The 23,079-nt window shown below is 45.2% G+C and overlaps 1 gene segment (V, D, J or C); it reads right to left on the bottom strand.

Moving 5' to 3' along the window:
• The window catches only part of LOC148149207 (Ig kappa chain V region Mem5-like), a 282,827-nt gene that overhangs the window by 18,886 nt on the left and 240,862 nt on the right, over nucleotides 1-23,079 (bottom strand).

The following is a 23,079-nucleotide window of genomic DNA, read 5'->3' as shown; positions in this document are numbered from 1 at the left end:
TTTCAGGCTGATTGGTCTAAGATGTCCAGTTTCTCTCCCTCTCCCATTTTAAATAGTGATGTTACATTAGCAACTCTCCAGTCAGTGGGAATTATTCCAGAATGTATAGAATCTTGAACATCAATGTTTCCAAACGGTTTGGGCATTTTCTGAAGTAATCTGAGATGTAGATTATTGGATCCTGTGGATTTATCAGAATTTAATCCCATAAATTTTCCAAAACCATTTCTCTCATAGAGTTAGTTTTCTTCAGTTCTGCTGTCAGTCTATACCCTGTCATCCCAAAATGTTGAGAATGTATTTGAGTTTTCCATTGTATACAAAGATCCAGAATGCAGCAAATGCAGAAATTTCCTTTGCTCTTGTTGTCAGTGGTACTTTTAACAAATCAATTTTGGATAAGAATGACACACTACTATCCTAACAATGCAATCTCCTGTCCTGGGAATAGGGTACAAATCCATCTTAGTGACTCCATTCACTTTCCAACTGTCTACACAGAATCTAATTGAAACATTTGGTTTCAGAATCAACACGACAAGAGAACTCCAATTACTCTTCCAGTTCAATCAGGGTACCCTGTCTAGTTTATGATCAGTAATTTGCTGATTTTTAGATGGTTTGAATCAACCCCAGGTCCCTGGTTCTGCCACTGGATTTATTTAAAAATGTCAAATGAAGAAGGCAGTAGATGGGTGTTTCAGGGCAAAAGAATTTCTGCGTTTATTCAATACAAAAGGTAAGTATAATACAGGAGCAAATGCAAATGTAATAATCAGTGAAATTAACAGTATCCATTATACAGAGAACAGTAATTAAATGCACTAACAAATTAAACACTGGTTAAACACTATTAGAAGCTAGAGTGGAAAAGTGTGGCACTGGAAAAGCACAGCAGCATCTGAGGGACAGGAGAATCGACGATTCAGGCATAAGCTCTTCATCAGGAAGGATGGGGGAGTGGAAGGGGACTGAGAGATAAATAGGAGGGTAGGGCGGGGGCTGGAGGAAAGTAGCTGGGAAGGGGATAGGTGGGGGTGGAGGTGGTAGTGATAGTTCAGAAGGGATGGTGGAGCAAATAGGTGGGATGGATGATGGATAGATAGGAAAATTCAAGAGGGTGGTGTCTAGTTGGAGGATTGGATATTTGTTGGTGTGTGGGGGGAGGGGAGATAACGAAACTAGTGAAAACAACATTGATGCCGTGTGGTTGGGGGGTCCCAAGGTGGAAAATGAGGCATTCTTCTGCCAGACATGGTGGCTTAGTGGTTAGCACTGCTGCCTCACAGCACTAGGAACCCAGGTTCGGTTCCAGCCTTGGGCGACTGTCTGTGTGGAGGTTGCATATTCTTCCAATGTGCGGGTTTCCTCCGGGTGCTCCGGTTTCCTCCCACAGCCCAAAAATGTGCAGGTCATGTGAATAGGCCATTCTAAATTGCCCGCAGTGTTAGGTACATTAGTCAGAGGGAAATGGGTCTTGGTGGGTTACTCTTCGGAGAGTCGGTGCCTGGTTGGGTCAAAGGGCCTGTTTCTAACTTCTAGGGAACCTAATCTAATCAAAATGTGTAGGTTAGCTGAACTGGCGATACTAAATTGCTCATAGTGTCATGTGCATTAGTCAGGGGTAAATATACGGTAGGGGAATGAGTCTGGGTGGGTTACTCTTCGGAGGGTTGGTATGGACATATTGGGATGAAGGGCCTGTTTCCATACTGTAGGGAATCTAATCTAATCCAATCAGACGTCGAATGGCTTGGAGTTGGCAGTGGAGGAGGCCCAGGACTTGCATGTCCTTGGCAGAGTTGGAGGGGGATTTGAAGTGTCCGGCCACAGGGTGGTGGGGTTGTTTGGTGCATGTGTCCCAGAAATGTTCTGCAAGTTTGTCCTTCCCAACATCCCTGATGAAGGGCTTCTGCCGAAAGCATCGATTCTCCTGCTCCCCGGATGCTGCCTGACCTGCTGTGCTTTTCCAGCACCTCACTTTCCGACTCTGATCTCCAGCATCTGCAGTCGTCACTTTCTACAATTATAAGCAAAACAATTTGAATCACACAAACTTTAATCAGGCTCCCTACCCTTGGGGTCCCAATGCACTGTCACCACCCACCATCCCCTCCCTGCGAGCTCAGAGGGAAACTTTGGGGTCTCAGGATTTTCAGCTCAGCACCGAGGAAAATACAGGTTTAAAATGTGTCCTGTTGGTGAGGTTCTCACTGTCGGTTCTCTTGGCTCAGGACAGGTCTGTGAGAAAGTGAGGACTGCAGATGCTGGAGATCAGGGTTGAGAGTGCTGTGCTGGAAACGCGCAGCAGGTCAGGCAGCATCCGAGGAGCAGGAGAATCAATGTTTCGGGCATAAGCCCTTCATCAGGAATAAGACCTGTGGGCCGGGGGCTGAGAGATAAATGGAATGGGGGTAGGGATGGGGTGAAAGTATCTGGGAATGTGATCGGAACAGGCCTGTCTCTGGAAGCTCTTGTTCAGATCGCGTTTGGTTGGTGTTCCTGCTCTCGGGTGTCCTTTGTTGCGATGATGCTCTTGGTTTGGTTTCTGGATGCAGCTTCTCTGTTCAGCCTCTGTGGTTCTTGGTTCTGAAGCTGTTTGTTGGGACTTGCTGAAGCTGTTCCTGCAGAAACTTATTGTTGAAAAGGCTCACCCTCAGATTAGTGCTGGCTGTTATACAGACTGTGTGCCCCGTTATCTCCCCTCAGATCTGTGTTGGTCAATGTGTTTCTGGTGTTCCCTTTGGGGTCAGTTGGCTTCCTGACAGTTAAGAGTATTGTGAATGTATCTTGATTGATGATGAATGCCCAATATCCCTGTGAATAAATAGTGATTGTGTTGAATGTCCAGTATCTGTACAGGTTCCAAAATGTCTGTGTTAGTAGGCTGAGGTGTAAAAGTGAGGTTCAGTCTGGAGAATGAGGTCTGGTTGGTGTCTCTTTAAGGGTTGAGGTGTGAACTGGGATTCCAGGCAGAACAATGGTTCCAGGCAGCCATCTCCGTGTCTCTGTGTTTCCCCAGAGCTCAGCCCAGCTGCCTCTTTATTTTTAAAAGATTTTTAAAAATCCAGGGGTTTAAATAATAGGGAATTTTGCTCAATCTACACGGGAGAACTCCAATTACTCTGACAGTTCAGTCAATTGATACTCCAACAAATATTGAGCTTCCTTTGTTACTTTGGCTTGTTTCTCTGGGTTTAACCAAAATGGGTTTTGTTTTATTGGGTCTGAATTCCTTACATCCACGTCATGTTTGATTAATGTGGAACATCTAAGTGTACCTTTTAAAGACCATATATCAGTGCAGAATGTGGCCATTCAGCCCATCAAGTCTGCTCTGCAATTCCATCACAGTTGATTTGTTTGTCAATCCCATTCTCCTGCCTTCTCTCCGTTACCTTTGACCCCCTTACTAATCAAGAACATATCTATCTCTGTCTTAAATACACTCAAGGACCTGGCCTCCACAGCATTATGCGGCAATGATTAATCCACAGATTAACCACTCTCTGGATGAAGAATCTCCTCCTCATCTCACTTCCAAAGGATGGCCCCTTCTGAGGCTGTGCCCTCAGGTCCTAGCCTCTCGACCAAGTGGAAACATCTTCTCCATGTCTCCTCTATCCAGGCCTCTCAGTTTACTGTATGTTTCACTGAGATTCTCCCTCATCCTTCTAAACTCCATCGAGTACAGACCGAGTACAGGCCTCAACCATTCCTCATACAAACTTCTTTGTATTCTCTGAGCAATCTCCCTTTGTCCCTCTGTTAATCTTTCTCCAGATACAAAAATACAGTGTCTGCATTCTCTAATGCCTTTGAGTTTGTTCACCTCACAGGAGAAAGTTCACTTTGGGAATTGTCCAATTCTCTTTGGCTCTCACAGTTTTACTCATCCCTCTCTGCTCCCTCACTGTTTGACACACCTGTACACAACTGAATGGTTTCTCAAACACTAGGAGAGGAATTAAGGATCCTGCTTTCATCATGTGTTTACCTGCAACTCGACAAGTTATTTTTATTTATTCATTTTGTGGAATGTGTTTTCAGCGCTGGATGGTCAGCATTATTGCTCATTCCTAGTTGCTCCTTGAGAAGGTGTGGGAAGCTGCCTTTTTGAACTGCTGCAGTCCACCTGCTGTAGGCAGACCATCAATGCCATTATGGAGGGAATTCCAGGATTTGGAGCCAGCAACAGTGAAGGAAAGCAATATATTCCAAGTCAAGATAGTGAGTGGTTTGGAGGGGAACTTGAAAGTGGTGCTTGGAACTTGAAAATATATCGGCTGCCTTTGTCCTTCGAGATGGAACTAGTCGTGTGTCTTGAAGGTGCTGTCTGAGGATCTTTGGCAAATTTCTGTAGTGCATCTTGTAGATGGTACACACTGCTGCTACTGAGCGTTGGTGGCAGACGGCGTGGTTGCATGTGGATGCAGTGCCAATCAAGTGGGCTGCTTTGTCCTGAATGGTGTTAAGCTTCTTGGGTGATACTGGGGGCTGCACACATCCAGGCAAGTGGAGAGTACTCCATCACACTCCCAACTTGTGCCTTGTAGATTGTGGACAGGCTTTCAGGAGTCAGGAGGTGAGGTACTTGCCGCAGTATTCTTAGCCTCTGATCTGCTTTTATAACCACAGTTTTTATTTGGTGAGTCCAGCTGAGTTTCTGATCAATGGTAACTCCCAGGATGTTGATAGTAGGGGATTCAGTGATGGTCACACCACTGAATGTCAAGGGGCAGTGGTTAGATTGTCTCTTATTGGTGATGGTCATAGATTGGCACTTGTGTGACATGAATGTTACTTGCCACTTGTCAGCCCAAGCCTGGATATTGTCCAGATCTTATTGCATTTGGACACGGACTGTTTCAATATCTGAGGAGTCGAAAATGGTGCTGAACATTGTGCAATCATCAGTGAACATTTCCATTTCTGACTTTATGGAGGGAAGGTCATTGATGAAGCAACTGAAGGACACGACCCTGAGGAGCTCCTCCAGAGATGACCTGGAGCTGACATGACTGACCTCTAACAACCATGATCATCTTCCTATGTGTCAGGTCTGATGCTAACCACCAGAGAGTTTGCCCCCAATACCCACTGATGCCAGTTTTGTTCGGGCCTCCAACCATTTCTTGACATCATGTGGAGTGAATCGAATTGGCTGAAGACTGGTATCTGGATTAGTGGTGCTGGAAGAGCACAGCAGTTCAGGCAGCATCTGAGGAGCAGTAAAATCGACATTTCGGGCAAAAGCCCTTCATCAGGAATAAAGGCAGAGAGCCTGAAGCGTGGAGAGATAAGTTAGCTGGGGGAGGGGGGGGGGGGGGGGGGTGGGGAGAAAGTAGCATAGAGTACAATAGATGAGTGGGGGAGGGGATGAAGGTGATAGATCGGGGGTGGAGGGGGGGTGGAGTGGATAGGTGGAAAAGAAGATAGGCAGGTAGGACAAGTCAGGACAAGTCACGGGGACAGTGCTGAGCTGAAAGTTTGGAACTGGGGTGAGGTGGGGGAAGGGGAAATGAGGAAACTGTTGAAGTCCACATTGATACCCTGGGGTTGAAGTGTTCTGAAGCAGAAGATGAGGCATTCTTCCTCCAGGCATCTGGTGGTGAGGGAGCAGCGGTGAAGGAGGCCCAGGACCTCCATGTCCTCAGCAATTTGGGAGGGAGAGTTGAAATGTTGGGCCACAGGGCGGTGAGGTTGATTGCTGCCAGTATCCCGGAGATGTTCCCTAAAGCGCTCTGCTAGGAGGCGTCCAGTCTCCCCAATGCAGAAGAGACCGCATCGGGAGCAACGGATACAATAAATGATATAACCCCTCCCCCACTCATCTATTGTACTCTATGCTCCTTTCTCCCCACCCCCACCCTCCTCTAGCCTATCTCTCCACGCTTCAGTCTCTCTGTCTATATTCCTGATGAAGGGCTTTTACTGCTCCTCGGATGCTGCCTGAACTGCTGTGCTCTTCCAGCACCACTAATCCAGAATCTTGTTTCCAGCATCTGCAGTCATTGTTTTTGCCACCTTGAAGACTGGTATCTGTAATGTTGGGCACCACTGGAGGAGGCCAAGATGGATATCCACTCGGCACTTCTGGTTGAAGATTACTGCGAAAGATTCAGTCTTATCTTTTGCACTGTTGTGCTGGGCTCTTCCATCATTGAGGATGGGGATATTTGTGGAGACTCCTCCTCCAGTGAGGTCCACTCACGACTGGATGTGACAGGACTGCAAAGCTAAGACCTGATCCATTGGTTGTGGGATTGTTTCATTCTGTCTATCACTTTCTGCTTATGCTGTTTGGCATAAAAGGATTCCTGCTTGTTGGCTTCACCAGGTTGACACCTCATCTTGATGTATGGCTGGTGCTGCTCCAAGCATGCCCTCCTCAATTCTCCATTGAACCAGGGTTGATCCCCTGCTTAGATGGTAATGGTTGAGTGGGGGAGACACTGGGCCATGAAGTTTCAGATAGTGCTGGAGCAGAAGTCTGCTGCTGTTGATGGCCCACAGTGCCTCATGGATGCCCAGTCATGAGTTGAGAGATTGGTTGTAAGTCTGTCCCAGTTAGCACGGTGATAGTGCCACACAAAATAATAGAGATTATTCTCAATGTGAATGCAGGAGTTGATCTTTGCAAGGATTATGTGGTGGTCACTCTTATTGATACTGTCATGGGCAAATGCATCTGTAACTGACAGATTTCTAAGGATGAGATCAAGTATGACACGTTTTATAAAACTGAACCACATCTTTACATACTTTTGGCTCAGTACACGTGATTCTGGACGCCTGTGTTTTCCAAATCCCCATGGTCCTGTCATGGGAATCTGATGTACTCCTCACAATATCTCCCTATGATAGCTGGATGGGACCACTAGCCAATGTCTAACCAACCATTCTTCATCTGGGGGTCTATGGTGGGGGGGAGTCTCCACTTCCTCATCAGCACTCCATTCTGAAGGTAATAACACTCTGAAACCCCTCTAGCCTCGATCTCAGTATGAGCTGACTGTGCTCATTTATTTCATTCATGATCTGCTTTTTGGATCTGCTGTAATTAGGGACATCATACCAAACACTCCACCTGGATTATCTTCACTCTTTCGGAAAGTTTCAGCAATCCTTTCACTTGCTGTGGTGTCACATCAACCCTTATTGATGGATTTTGTTGAACCATTGCCCTGGTTACCTCACACGAAGGAGAGAGACCAGGAACCTGTTCCTGTCATTGTTCTGTTTCTTGGACCTCCTTTGGCCATTCTGTAATTATCGGGGAAGTTACTGCCTTTAGTCCTGACAAATCATTCCCCAGAAGGAAATCGACTCCCTCAACAGGGAATGTTTTCCCCACTCTGACAATTGCTTCTCCTGATAACAAATCACGTTCTAGTTGCATTTTATACAATTGAAGTGGAATATATTCTCCACCAATCCCATTGATTAATACCTTAGCTCCCATCGAGCTCTCTGGAGGGAAAATCAATTCTTTCTCCAGTAAAAATGATTGTGTTGTCCCTGTATCTTTCAGTTTGGTTCTGGGTTTAGCTGAAGAAAAAGTGGTCACCGTTCCTTTTGATAAAAGTCCTGTCCACCTCTCATCTACCTTCCAACTTCCTTTACTAATGACAGAATTCACCTCCGGTCTTTTTGTTATAGTTACAGCTACAACGTGCTCCGTGGGATTATCTGTTTGTGTTCCCTTCTCTGATTCATTTTTACTAACTCCTGTAAGTCCCATGGGTCTACCTCAGAACTTCCAACATTCCAAAAACACATGGCCCACGTTATTCCTAGAGAAACATTTTAGCTTCTGAGCATCACTTCCACCCTCAGCAATTTCCTTCTTAATCTGAGGAGGAGTTCTCGGGCTGTTCCCTCCTGTCCATTCTCTCCCCTGGCTACCTGCCTTCCTCACACTCTCCCAATTTTTATTTTACTCCCATTTCTGGGCCTGATGGGAATAAGGTTTCTGGAACAGTCTCCCATCAGGTGACTTCTCCACCTCCTGATGCTGCTTGGCTTGTTGTGCTCTTCCAGCCTCCTGTTTGTATACTTTGGATTCCAGCATCTGCAGGGTTTTGGCTTGAACAAAGTCTATAATCATTAGCCATTCTAGCTGCTGGTCTTACTGTCGTTCCCCTGTGGTCTTCTACATGAATTCCGATTCATGAAGGGAAGGAAGTTTTGAATTCTTCTCAGAGAATAATTTCTCTGAGAGCATTGTAAGTATTCTCAGCTGTTTTGTGGAGGCTGTTTCTGTAAGTTCTGAAAACGCTGTCTGTATGTTTCCGAGACGAACTCATCTGCACTTTTCACCTTTTCACATCGTTGTGATCCTGAGAACGTTCCTCTGACAGGGATGTAGTAACCTCATGTGCTTCCCAAGTTCATATTTGCATGGGCAAGCTCTATTGTTTTTCTCGATATCACTTGTTTAACTATCTTCTCTACAAACATGAAAAATGTTTCCACATCCTTCTCTTCATAGTTATAGAGTCATACAGCAAACAAACAGGCCCTTCTGCCCACGATGTCGATGCCGATCAGTAAACATCAAACTGCACTAACCCCATTTACTTGCACTTGGTCTATAGCCTTCCATGCCCTGGCATTTTATGTGCATGTCTGGATGTTTTTTAGAGGACCTGCCTCCACCACCATCTCAGGCAGCACATTTCATATTTCTACCACCCTCTGGGAGAAAAAAAAAGCTTCATCAAATCCCCTCTAAAACACATTTTCTTCACCTTAAGCTTATTCCCTCCGATCTTAGACATGCCTGCCATGGGAAAAAGATAATCACGATTGACTTTGTCTATGTGTCTCAACATTTTGTATCCCTTCTTCAGACTCCTCCCATGCTTCCTCTGCTCCAGAGAAAACAAACCCAGCCTAACCAGTCTTTCCTCATAGGAAAGACTTTCAATCCCAGGAACATCCTGGTAAATTTCCTCTACACCCTCTCCAGTCCAATCACATCCTTCTGACAGTGTCATGACCAGAACTGTACACAGTATTTCAGATATGACCTAACCAATACTCTGTAAAGTAACAACAAGACTTCCTTGCTCCTATATTCTACACCCTGGCTAATGATGGCAAGCATCCCATGTGCCTTCTTCACCACCCTGTCTAGCTGTGCTGATACCTTCCGGGATCGATGGAGTTGTACACCAAGGTCTCTTTGTTACTCACTACTCCCAAGGCACATAAGAACATAAGAGCTAGGAGCAGGAGTCGGCCTTCTGGCCCTTCAAGCCTGCTCCGCCATTCAATAAGATCATGGCCCATCTTTTAATGGACTCAGCTCCCCTTATCCACGCTCTCACTGTATCTCTTAATTCCTTTCCTGTTCAAAAAAAAATCTTAGCTTTGAAAACGTTTACTGAAGTAGCATCGACTTCTTCATTGGGCAAGGAATTCCAGAGATTTATGATCTTTTGGGTGAAGAAGTTCCTTCTCAATTTGGTCCTAAAACTGTTCCCCCTAATTTTGAGGCTCTGCCCTCTTGTTTTAGTCTCACCTACCAGTGGAAATCCTATGTCTTATCTATTCTCTTCATTATTTTATATGTTTCTGTAAGATCCCCCACCCCCCTCATTCTTCTATGTTCCAATGAATATATCCCAGTCTACTCAGTCTCCCCTCATAAGGCAACCCTCTCAACTCCGGAATCAACCTAGTGAACCTCCTCTGCACCCCTTTTTGTGCCAGTATATCCTTTCTCAAATAAGGACACCAAAATTGCACGCAGTACTCCAGGTGTGGCCTCTTCGCACCTTGTACAGCTGCAACATAACCTCCCTGCTTTTTAAACTCAATCCCTTTAGCAATGAAGGACAAAATTCCATTTGCCTTCCTAATTCCTTGTTGTACCTGCAGACCAACCTTCTGTGATCCATGCACAAGGACACCCAAGGCACATACCTTTCATTGTGTATATCCCTCCCTTATTAGACCTCCCAAATTGGATCATCTTACACTTATCAGGATTAAATTCCATCTGCCATTGCTCTGCCCAATTACCAGCTGATCAATATCAGACTGTAGCCTGAAACCCGGTGATCCAAGATGACAGCAGAGTAGGACACTTCAGACCGAGTTCATCTGCTCCGTCTGTTTCCTTTTCTTCTTTCTATTCCACCTTTTTTGTTTTTCTTTTGTCCTTCTCTCTTTTCTTTCCCAACTCAGATGCCTGGCATCCAACCCAGTGCAGACCCAGTGATGTGGCCTATCAGCTTGGTGTGGCAGTGTCCTGGCCTGTCAGGGCGACTTCCCAGCCTGGTGAGTCAGACTCTTAGTCAGACATGATGGTCTCTCAGTTCAATGTGGTGACCTCTTGGCCCAGCATGCTGGTATCTGAGACCAGCGTGATTGACTCTCGGCTGAGTGTGGTGATCTCTCAGTGGCCCAGTTTGGTTGTCTCTCGGCCCACCAGGTGGGCTTTTCCTGTATATGGTGGTCTTTCGGCCCAGCATGGCCTCAGCGTGGACTTCCACTCTCGAGGTGATGACTCAAAGTAAATGATCCCAAGGTAGCTAAGCGCTTCAGAAATACTGTAATGTTTGAACTTGCAGATTTATTTTTTTATTTTCTTCTTGAAACTAAAAAGGTCTGTAACGTGTAACTTTTAACTTTAATCTTTCTTTCTAAATTGCTCGAGATTCTGTACCTAGGTCCTTGGACCTAAGATGGCACCTTGTGAGGCGACATGACATACCATTCACTGTAATCCCATACGTTTGTATGTGAGTACACGTGACAATAAACTAAAATAAAAATCAAATCAATATCAAAAACAACACCAATTTATGTGGCATCTAAAAACTTTCTAATTATACAATCACATCCAATTTGTTACAAACAGAAAGGGTCCAAGCCCCAATCCCTGTAATACACCGCTGGTCACAGACTTCCAATCCTAATACAAGCCTCCACCATCACTGCTTGCCTCATATTTGGAAGCCATGTTTGGATCCAATTTGCCAACTTGCCTTTGATCCCATGGGCTCTTACCATCTGGACCAGCCTTCCATGTGGGGCCTTGGTCAATCAAATCAATACTGGCATCCCTAGCTCTCCAAGTATTGGTTAATCCTGTACTTCAGGATTTTTTCAAATAATTTCCCTCACTCACACTGACATCAGACTAACCGGTCTGGAATTGCCTGGCCTATCCTTGCTGTTCTTCTTGAATAAAGGAACCACATTGACAATCCTCCAGTCTGGCACTTCACCTGTGGCCAACGAAGTATTAATCAAGGAAAAGGCAATCAAACTTTAAAGACAATGAAATGAAAAATACAGTTAAGTTAAACCTAAAGGTGTGATAGAGAAATGAACCCCTTTTCCCCGTTATTTGAGAACTATAAATCAATAACATTCAAACAGAAAGGATTTTATTTTGCTGTGTGTTTTGAAATCTTTTGAATTTGTGTTTTCTGTTGGTATGTTTTATTTTATCTTCATTTGGATTGTGTAAGGAGGTCTTATTACTAAATCTAAATCATCAGCATTGTGCGCTTATGCTCCATAGATGCTGCAGACCAACTGCATTTCTTCAGCAGTTTCTGTTTGTGTTGCAGTCTGAGATCTGTGTTGTCCAATAATACTAGCAGTTGGGATGGGAATAGTTGGCTCGCATCATGATTGTCACTCTAATTAGAAATTGGTACTTTGCCTTTGATCCAACAAATCCTTATGCTGTCTTTCACATCTGTCAGGGGAATGGGAACAAAATGAGGAGGTCAGTGGGCAGTAAGGAGGTAGTAATTAAAGCCTGTAAGGTACTAGTTAATGAAGTCAGCGTGATTAAGAGGAAGAAGAGGCAGGGGGCAGATGAGGAACACAAAGGAACAGGTGGTCTGAGGTGCATTTGTTTTAATGCAAGAAGTGTAGTAGGTAAGGCAGAGGAATTTAGGACTTGGATTAGTATCTGGGAGTATGATGTTATTGCTATGACTGAGACTTGGTTGAGGGAAGGGCAAGATTGGCAACTAAATATCCCAGGATATGGATGCTTCAGGTGGGATAGAGAGGGAGGTAAAAGGGGTGGAGGAGTTACATTACTTGTCAGAGAGTTACATTACTGGTCACAGCTGTACTGAAGGAGGGCACTATGGAGGACTCGAGCAGTGAGACAATATGGGCAGAGCTCAGAAATAGGAAGGATGTGATAACAATGTTGGGGCTCCCAACAGCGAGCTTGGGATAGCGGTACAAATATGTAAACAGATTAAGGAAAGATGTAGGTTCAACAGGGTGGTGGTGATGGGAGATTTTACCTTTCTCAACATTGACTGGGATTCACTGGGAGTTCGAGGTTTAGATGGAGCAAAATTTGTAAGGACTTACGGAATTGTGATCATTGTTCCCAAGGTAATCGCCTACTGAAACTTTGACCACTTGACCGGGCTCATTCCCCAACAGCAGGTCCAGTATGGCCCCTTCCTGAGTTGGACTAAATTTGTAAAACTTACGGAATTGTGATCATTGTTCCCAAGGTAATCGCCTACTGAAACTTTGACCACTTGACCGGGCTCATTCCCCAACAGCAGGTCCAGTATGGCCCCTTCCTGAGTTGGACTATTTACATACGGCTCTATAAAACCCTCCTGGAGGGTTTTATAGAGCCGTATGTAAATAGTCCAACTCAGGAAGGGGCCATACTGGACCTGCTGTTGGGGAATGAGCCCGGTCAAGTGGTCAAAGTTTCAGTAGGCGATTACCTTGGGAACAATGATCACAATTCCGTAAGTTTTATGCTCATGGACAAAGACGAGAGTGGTCCTAAAGGAAGAGGGCTAAGCTGGGGGAAGGCCAACTATAGCAAAATTCAGCAGGCGATGGGCAATGTAGGTTGGGAGCCGCAGTTTGAAGGTAAATCCACATTTGATATGTGGGAGGCTTTTAAAAAGAGGTTGATGAGAGTGCAGGACAGACATGTTCCTGTGAAAATGAGGGATTGAAATGGCAAGATTAGAGAACCCTGGATAACATGTGAAATTGTGAGACTGGCTAAGTGGAAAAAGGATGCATACATAAGGTCTAGGTGGCTGAAAACAGATTAATCTTTGGAAAACTATCAGGAAAGTAGGACCAATCTGAAATGGAAAATCAAAAGGGATAAACGGGGTAATGAAATATCATTACCAAACAGGGTTAAAGAAAATCCCAAAGGCTTTTATTCGTATATAAGGAGCAAGAGGGTGACGAGAGAAAGGGTTGGCCCACTCAAGGAAAAAGGAGGAAAGTTATGCGTGGAGTCAGAGAAAATGGATGAGATTCTTAATGAGTGCTTTACATCGGTATTCACCAAGGAGAGGGCAATGATGAATGTTGTGGTTAGGGATTGATATTTGATTACTCTCGGTCAAGTCAGCACAGGGAGGGAGGAATTTTGGGGTATTCAAAAAGGCATTAAGGTGGACAAATCCCCAGGCCCAGATGGGAGCTATTCCAGTTTACTGAGGGAAATGAGAGAGGAAATAGCTGGGGCCTTGTCGCAAACTTGAACACGGGTGAGGTCCCAGAGAACTGGAGAATTTCTTATATTGTCCCCTTGTTTAAGAAGGGTAGCCAGGATAATCCAGTTAATTATAGACCAGTGAGCCTGATGTCAGTGGTAGGGAAGCTGCTGGAGAAGATACTGAGGGATAGGATAAATGTACATTTGGATGAAAATAGACTTATCAGTGATAGGCAGTATGATTTTGTGCAGGTAATGTCATGTCTCAGCAACTCAATAAAATTCTTTGAAAACTGATTGATGAGGGAAGGGCTGTAGATGTCATATACATGGACTTCAGTAAGGTGTTTGATCAGGTTCCCCATGGTAGCCTGATGAAAAAATTGAAGTCACATGGGGTCCAGGGTGTTCTAGCTACATGGATAGAGAACAGGCTGGGCAACAGGAGACAGAGAGTAATAGTGGAAGGGAGTTGCTCAAAATGGAGAACTGTGACCAGTGGTGTTCCACAGGGATCTGTGCTGGGACCACTCTTATTTGTAACACGCACAAATGATCTGGAGGAAAGCATAGGTTGACTGATTATTAAGTTTGCAGATGATACTAAGATTGGTGAAATAGCAGGTAGTGGAGGGGTTTGTCAGAGAATACAGCAGAACATAGATAGATTGGAGAATTGGGCAGAGAAACAGACAGATGGAGTTCAATCTGGTCAAATGTGAGATGATGAATTTTGGAAAATGCAATTCCAGAGTGAACTATATAGTAAATGGAATGCCCTGGGGAAAATTGATGTACAGAGAGGTCTGGGTGTTCAGGTCCATTGTTCCCTGAAGGTGGCAATGCAAGTCAATAGAGTGGTTAAAAAGGTAGATGGCATGCTATCCTTCATCGGACAGGGTACTGAGTACAAGAGTTGGCAGGTCATGTTAAAATTGTATTGGACTTTGGTTCAGCCACATTTGGAAAACTGTGTAGAATCCTGGTCACCACATTATCAGAAGATTGTAGATACTTGGGAGAGTATGCAAAGGAGGTTCATCAGAATTGAGGTATGGAGGGCATTAGTTATAAAGAGATGTTGAGTAGATGTAGGATTATTTTTATTGGAAAGATGAAGGTTGGGGGGGGGGCCAGATTGAAGTCGACAAAACCGTGAGAGGTGTAGACAGGGTGGATAGCAAGAAGCTTTTCCCCGGGATGCGGGACTCAATGACCAGGGGTCATGAGTTCAAGGTGAGAGGGGAAACATTTAAGGGAGATATGCATGGAAAGTTGATTACGCAGGGGTGGGTGCCTGGAATATGTTGCCAGTGGAGATGATATAGATAGGCATGACAACCTCATTTAAGATGTACCTGGGCAGATACATGAATGCGCAGGGAGCAAAGGGATACAGATCCCTGGGAAATAGGTCTCAGGTTTAGATAGAGGATCTGGATTGGCGCAGGCTTGGAGGCCTGTTGCTATGCTGTAATTTTCTTTGTTCTTTGTTCTTTGTTCTTTGAACTGAGGAAGCTCAGATGAACAGAGCGATCTTTGTGTACTTGTCAGCTGATTCCTGAATGTGGCAAGACAGGTTAACAGAGCAGTTATGAAGGCATATGGGACACTTGCCTTTGTCATTTCAGGTATTGGTTATAAAAGCAGGAGGATATGTTGCAGTTAAGCAGAACATTGGTTAGGCCACAGCTGGAGTAGTGTGTGCTGTTCAGGTCACCACATTGTAGGAAGGATGTGATTGCACTGGATGTGGTACAGAGGGGAATCACCAGGATATTGTGTGCGATGGAACCTTTCAGTGATGAAGAGAATTTGGATCAGCTCAGGTTGTTTTCTTCAGAGCAGAGAAGGTGGAGGGGGGACCTAATAGAGGTGTATAAGGTTATGAGGGGAATGGACAGGGTGGAGAGAAAGCAGCTGTTCTCTTTCATGGGAGGGTCAATAACAAGTTGGCTCACATTCAATGTGAAAGATAGGAGGTTTCAAGATGTTTTTCATCCAGAGGGCGGTGTGGGTCTGGAATGCAGAGCCTGGGAGTGTAGTTGAATTGGGAAGCCTCACAAAATTTAAAAAGTACTTGGATGAGCAGTTGAAATGTCATAACATTCAAACTATGGGCCTCATGTTGGAAAGTTGGACTGGTGTAGGTTTAGTGTAGTTTGGCTGGTACACAGTTAATGGGCTGAAGGGCCTCTTCTATACTGTATGATTTTATGATTGTATTGTGTGCAGTTTTGGTCTCCTTATCTGAGGAAGGATGTTTTGGCTGTGGGGGGACGGCAGCGAAGGTTTACCAGACTGATTCCGGGGATGACAGCACTTAGATCTGAGGAGAAACTGGATTGGTTAGGACTATAATCACTGGAGGTTAGAAAATTGAGAGGAATCACTTTGAAACCTGTAAAGTACTAACAAGACAAGACCGGAAGAACACAGGAAGGATGTTCCTGATGACTGGGGAATTCAGAACCAGGAATTACAGTTTACAGAAAAGGAAAAGGGCATTTCAGACTGAGATGAGGAGACATTTCTTTAGCCAGAGCCTGGGAAGCTAGTGGAATATTCTGTCACAGAAAGCAGTTGAGACCAAAACATTAAATAGTTTCATGAAGGAGATAGGTATTGTTCTTAGGACTAAAGGGACTAAAGGTTATGGGGAGAAAGTGGGAACAGGGGACTAAGTTGGATGATCAGCCATGGTCATATTGAATGGCAGAGCCCATTCGAAGGGCTGAATGGCCTCCTCCTGCTCCTAGTTCCTTTGTTTCTATGTTTGAGAGACTGTTCATAAACATGGAAACATATGGAATTATAGAGTCATAGAGTCATCGAGTCCTACAGCCCTTTGGCCCAAACTGGACTGTGCTGACCAAAATGTCCATCCACATTAACCCTATTTCCCTTCACTTGGTCCATATCCTTCAAAAGTTTACCTATGTATTTGTCCAAATGCCTTTTAAATGTTGTTAATGCACCCGCCTCAATTACTTCGACTAGCAGCTCACTCCATATGTGTACCACCCTCTGTGTAAAAATGTAGCCACTCAGGTTCCCTTTTTCTCTTTCCCCTCTGACCTTAAACTGTTGCCCTATCGCTCTCAATTCCCCAACCCTGGGAAAAAGACTGAGTGCATTCACCCTATCCATGTCTCTCATGGGTCTTATACACTTCTAAAGGATTCCCCTTCAGTCTCCTACACTCTTAGAAAAATGTCCTAGCTTGTCCAACCTTCCCAAAAACTCAGACATTGAAACTTGACAACATCCTTGTAAATTTCTTCTGCACTTTTTCCAGTTGAATAATATCCTTCTTATAACAAGGTGACCAAAACTGAACATAATAGTCCAAGTTCGGCCTCACCAATGTCCTGTACAACTGCAACATAACTTCTCAACTCCCGTACCCAGTGCCCTGACTGATAATGGCCAGACCACCAAAAGCCTTCTTCACTGCCCTGTCTAACTGTGACTCAACTTTCAGAGAACCGTGTACCTGAACTGCAAGATCCCACTGTTCCACTACACAATGAAACCCCGACCTTGATTTAATTTTCTAAAATTCAAGACCTCACACTAATCTACATAAATTTAATTTTCATTTCTCTTCCCACTTCCTCAGCTGATCAAGGTCCTGCTGCAATATCTGATAATCTCCATGATACCACCTTTTGTAATGTCTTCTGCAAACTTACTAATCATGCCTTACAGATTCTCATCCAAATCATTGATACACAAAACGAACAGTAATGGGCCCAGCACGTAGCCCTCAGGCACTCCACTAGACACAGGCGTCCAGTCTGACAAGCAATTTCCACCATTAACCTCTGCTTTCTCCCATCAAACCAATTAGTGAAAAGTATTTGTCTTATGCCAGGAATTAGTTTGGAGGGAGGAGTCAGAGAGGACGGATAATGTGTGTGTCCTCTAATGAGCAAGATGTGAATAGTGGTGTCCCCAGGGATCTGTGCTCAGCTATGCACAATGTTTCTCAATGATGTGCATAAAGGATTAGAGAGCCATATATCCAAGATTGCTAACCACACTGAGTGAGGCGGCTTGGAGGAGGTCACAGAGATAGGGAAGGTGGAGGACAGGGAGGGATTTGAGAACAAGGATAAGAATTTGAAAATTGAAGTGTTTCTGGGCCATAGCCAATGTAAACATGGGGTGCAGGGGGTTGGTGGAATGGGACTTGGTGCAAGTTGGGATATGGGCAGCAGAATTTGGAATGAGCTCAAGATTATGGAGGGCTGTGACTGTGACGAGTGCAAGTACAGCATTGGAATGGTCATGTTTGGAGTCCCAGATATGGCTGAGATTTTCAGTGGCTGATCTTTGCGATATGGAGCTCAGATCATTTACATAGATGTGGCCAAGTGTGTAACGAGTCTGATTGAGCAGCAGACAGTGCTCAGGGAGAGGGATGGAGTTTGTACCGGGAGCTGAAGAGGATGGCTTTGATCTTCCCAACGTGTTTCACAGTGAGCCTGGCTCCTCAGTCCTGACTGCTCTTAGCTGCTGTGATTGTCACTGATTGGACACTTATTATTAGAGATTCTGACCACAGCAGAAAGCCCCAGTGTAAAAAATAACTGTAAAGACTGTCAGAGCGCAAGGTTGAAACTTCACCAAGAGAGGAAGTGAAAGAAGGAGCTCGGAGCAGCTGGACGTTTGTTACTGAGACGGGAGAAAACTGTCTACCATCTGCAATCCCTGGAACGTGATAGCACAGGAGGCTTGTTTTGGGATTTGTTTTGCAGAAACAGCACAGTGATGGAAAAAGTGTCATTCACTCTCTCACAAACACACACGCCTGCACTCGGAGATCAGAAACAGAATCCAGCAGCAGCTCTGTCTCCAAGCTGTGAAACCTGCACAGAATTGTTCCCTCATTCAGTTTTTAACTGGCAGGATAGACCAAGCAGGGGAGGCAACACAGTGGTGTATACAGTCAGAAGGGAGTTGCCCTGGGAGTCCTCACCATTAACCATGGAATCCATGAAAACTCATGACAGCAGGTCAAACATGGGGAAGGAAACCTCCTGCTGATTACCACATAGCACCACCCTCCCCTCCAACCTCAACTGAGCAGTCAGTCCTCCTCCATGTTGAACAACACTTGGAGGGAGCACTGAGGGTGGGAAGGATGCAGGATATACCCTGAGTAAGGGACTTCAAAGCCCACCATTAAGAGCTGCTCAGAAGCATCACTACTGAGCAAACTGGTCAAGTTCCACCTGATTCAGCTGCTAGACTGGACCTGGGGCAGGTGGTGAAGGAACCAACAAGAGGGAAAAACATCCTCACTATCACCCTCACCAATCTGCCTGCTGCTGGTGTATCTGTCCATGACAGTATCAGTAAGAGTGACCACTGCACAGTCCGTGTGGAGACAAAATCCCATCTTCACATTGAGAATACCTTACACTTTGTTGGGCAAGAGATACGGGATGTCAGGAAGAACTTTGGTTTTAGCAGCAATTGGTAATGACGTGGAAATTAGTGCCCATTCAGGTGAGGCTGGTGAAGACACTCAGTGATTGCAATGGCAGATTGGATGGGCTCTTGATGGAAATAAACCTGCAAGGCCCTGGGGTCGAGTAGGGGAGAGGGTGGGACTGACTGGATTGCTCTATGAAATAACAGCATTTACCTGACAGGCTGAATGTTCTCCCCCTGTGCTGGAAATAGGTCTCACTCAATGAAAGGTTCACAATTAGAGAGTTTGGATGCAGTAAATACATGACAAATTGTTTCTCCAGGCAGGAGGGTCAGTAACCAGAGGGCACACATTTCAGAAAGGGTCTGAAGGACAAGAGAGAAGATAGAAACATTTTTATCCAGCAAGTTCATGATGACTGTCTGCAAGGTGAATGGAAGTGGATCCAACAGCAACTTTCAAAAGGGCATTTGGAGAAATAGCTGAAAAGGAAACAATTGCAGGGTTATACAAGAAGGGTTGGGTAAATGGGACTCATTGGACTAATTTGACTGTCACAATCGGCCCAGTGACTTCTGTCTGTGTTGTATAAGAGTTTACACACACTTAGACCCACCTTGACACAAAGACTGGGAAAAACAGACAACCCAGTTTACAGAAGAGTGTTTTCTCAAGCAAAACGCTCTTGAACCAACTCAGGGATCAGGCCAGACTAGATGTACCAGAATAAGTCAGCAAATCAATGGCAAAGCAACAGTGAACCAAAAGTGATGGAAGTGAACAGTATATTCAATAGCACAGCCATCGAGAGGGGGAGGGATGAAGTGCAGGAGGTCAGAGAGCACGCAATAGGGGTCTGAAGGCTCTGCTGTCAATAGTGGGATGGAGGAAGCAGCAATGGGCAGGAGACCAGAGACAGAAGATGGAAGGGGAAGGGAGGGAATGTGAGTCTGCAGCAAGACACAGAGTGAGGGAGGAGGGAGGCCATGGAGGCAATTGGCTGGCAGTGAGGTTGGGGGTCATTCTGGAACAACACATGGTAAGACAGGGAAGAGACCACTCCATATCGGACAAGCTGGCATTTATGGAATGTGGTTCAGGAAGCTGGGAGAGGACATTGGAATCATAGATTTAGGAGGTGGGACAAGCAGTAATTAGGGTTTCTGTGCAGAGACAGACAATGTGATTGAGATTGAAATAAGAGACATATGTGGTGGACACAATGTCGGTTTTGCAGCTCAGATACTGGACAATCCAGTGGGAAGGAGGCCCATGTTGACTGGTCCTATGGGAAGGTGGCCCATGTATACATCAGCAGAGAGTCATAGAGGTTTACAGCATGGCATCAGGCCCTTCAGCTCGACTCATCCATGCTGACCAAGTTTCCAAAACTGAACTAGTCCCATTTGCCTGTGTTTGGCCCAATCCTCTCTAAATCCTTCCTATCCATGTTCCTTTAAAAATGTCCTTGAAATGTAGTAATTGTACTCGCCTCTACCACTTCCTCTGGCAGCTCATTACACATACACACCATCCTCTGTGTGAAAAGGTTGTCTCTCAGGCCCCATCAAATTCTTTCCTCTCTTGGCTTAAACCTATTCCTTCTAGTACTGGACTCCCCTGCACTGGGGAAAAGACTTTAGCTATTCACCTTATCTGTGACCCTCATGATTATATAAACCTCTATAAGGTCACCCCTCAATCTCCTGCATTCCCTGGAAAACATCTCAGCCTATCTATCCTTGCCTTATGATTCAAACTTTCCAATTAATCTTTCTTTTACCCAAACCAGTGTAATAACTTCCTTCCTATAGCAGGTTGAGCAGAAATGTACAGTGTCCAAATGTGGCCTCCCAATGCCTTGTACAGTTGTAACATGATGTCCCAGCTCCTGTATTCCCTGCTTTGACCAGTGAAGGTGAGCGTGCCAAATACCTTCTTCACCACCCTGTCTATCTGTGACACCATTTTCAAGGAACTATGTACCTGTACCCCTCGGTCCCTCTGTTCAACAACACTCCCCATGGCTCTACCATTAATTGTGTAATTCCTGCCCTGGTTTGTCTTACCAAAATGTAACTCCTTCCATTTATCGAAATTAAACTCCATCTGGATTTGTTGACCCACTGGCCCAGTTGATCAAGATGACATTGCACTCTTGGATAACCTTCTTCCCTGTCCAAGATGCCAACAATTTTAATGTCAGCCACAAACTTACTGACCATTCCTGCTATTTTCTCATCCAAATTGTTCATATAAATGATGAACAACAGTGGATCCAGGATCAATTCTTGTGACAGACGGCTGGTCACTGGCCTCCAGTCTGAAGAACAACCCTCTCTCACCAGCCTCTGCCTCCTACCATTAGGCCAATTTTATATCCAATTGGCGAGCTCTCCCTGGATCCTATGTGATATAATCTTACTAAACAGTCTACCAGGGGAACCTTGTCTAAGGCCTTGCTAAAGTCCATGTGGACAGAGTGTACTGCTCCACCTTTATCTATCTCTGTGATTACTTCTTCAAAAACTCAGTCATCTACTCGTCTCCATCGGAAACTCCAGTGAATAGGAGGCCCATGTTCACTGGTCTCTGTTGGAGGATCCAGTCAGAAGGAGATCCATGTTTACTGGTCTCTGTTGGAGGTTCCAGCAGGAAAGAGGCCCATGTTTACTGGTCGCTACTGGGTATGGGGTTCAGTTCCTTTCTGTTGTAACTGTGTGATAGTCCAACCCTCATCCCAGTGAAACAGCCTGACTCAGAGACTCATCATGGAAGTGGAAGGAAAGGGAAAAGGATTGGAACATGTTGTGAATGTACAGGTTGGGTCAGTGGGTCAGAGCCTGTCCTGTCCCTCCAGCTCACACTGATGGCCTGAGGATCTCCTCTCTCTGCTGTGCCTTCATGGAATGAGCTTTGTGTCCAAACCAGTCCCCAGTGAGAATAGGCCAACAGCACAGAATTGCCTTTCTTTTGACAAGAATCTGTCCATCTTCCTGAGCGAGGCCAAACCCTGGTCAATGTGGGAAATGGGGAGTTACTCCAGGAAAATACATCCTTCTGGGGTCAAGGGTTAATGTCCATTAGTGGTGCAGAGCAGAGGGAGATTTATCCTGCATTCAACTGGCACCGCCCAGGACACTGTCAGAAAGAGAGAGAAGCGAGACAGAGAGAGAGAGAGCGAGAGAGTTTGTGTGTGTGTGTGCACGCGCATGCAAGAGAGAGAGATCGGGGGATAGAGGGAGGAGCATCTGAGACAGTTTGAGATATGTGAGGGGACCAAGAGAGAGGTAGAGGGTGGTAGAAATGGTGAGGTTGAGGGATAGAGAGAGAAACAAGACATGACTGAGAGGCATGGAGAGAGAAAGAGACAGGATGGGTGTGACACCAAGAGTGAAGGGAATCAAGAGAGAGAGGGTAGGGTTGTGTGTGTGAGTGTCTGTGTGTGTGAGAGAGAGAGAGAGAAAGAGAGAGAGAGAGAGATATGAGTATGGTTAGAGACAGAATGCTAGAAAGGGAGGGAGAGAGACTGTCGATTGGGATGCAGAGAGTGTGGGAGAGAAACAGAGGGAGGAATAGAGAGGGGCAGATAACATTTGGATGCTTTCAATTATAGCGAGAGATGGAGTGAGTGACGGAGACAGAGAAAGATGCAGAAATAGAGATTATGAGACGGAGTGAGGAACTGTGACTGAGTTGGAGGGAGTGGCTTTGAGACAGAGAAAGAGAATATGAAAGAGATTAACAGTGGGGGAGAGAGAGATAGAGGTAGAGAGAAAGAAGTGTAAGGTGTGAGTCAGAAAGGGAGATAGAGAGAGAGATAGAGAAAGAGAGAGAGAGAGAGAGAGAGATAGAGAAAGAGAGAGAGAGAGAGAGAGAGAGAAGAGGACAGGTCCTGGTCACCACATTCTGGGAAGGATGTGATTGTACTTGAGAGGGTACGGGGAGATTTCCCAGAATGCTGCCTGAATGTGAGCTTTGAAATGAGATTAGAAAGGTTGGGGTTGTTTTCCTTGGAGCAGTGAAGGCTGAGAGGGGACCTGATAGAGGGGTATAAGGTTATTTGGGGCAGTGATAGTGTGGGTAGGAAGGCACTTTTTACATGAGTAAAGGACTCAGTAACCAGGGACCGAGATTGAAGGCAACACAGACATGGACACAC

Source organism: Chiloscyllium plagiosum, unplaced genomic scaffold (assembly GCF_037043375.1).
Source record: "Chiloscyllium plagiosum isolate Xiang-an unplaced genomic scaffold, Cpla_swu_hap1 HiC_scaffold_9, whole genome shotgun sequence".
In the NCBI taxonomy this organism is placed as follows: domain Eukaryota; kingdom Metazoa; phylum Chordata; class Chondrichthyes; order Orectolobiformes; family Hemiscylliidae; genus Chiloscyllium; species Chiloscyllium plagiosum.
Note: the sequence above shows the minus strand (reverse complement) of the source record. Positions and strands in the feature narration are given on the sequence as shown.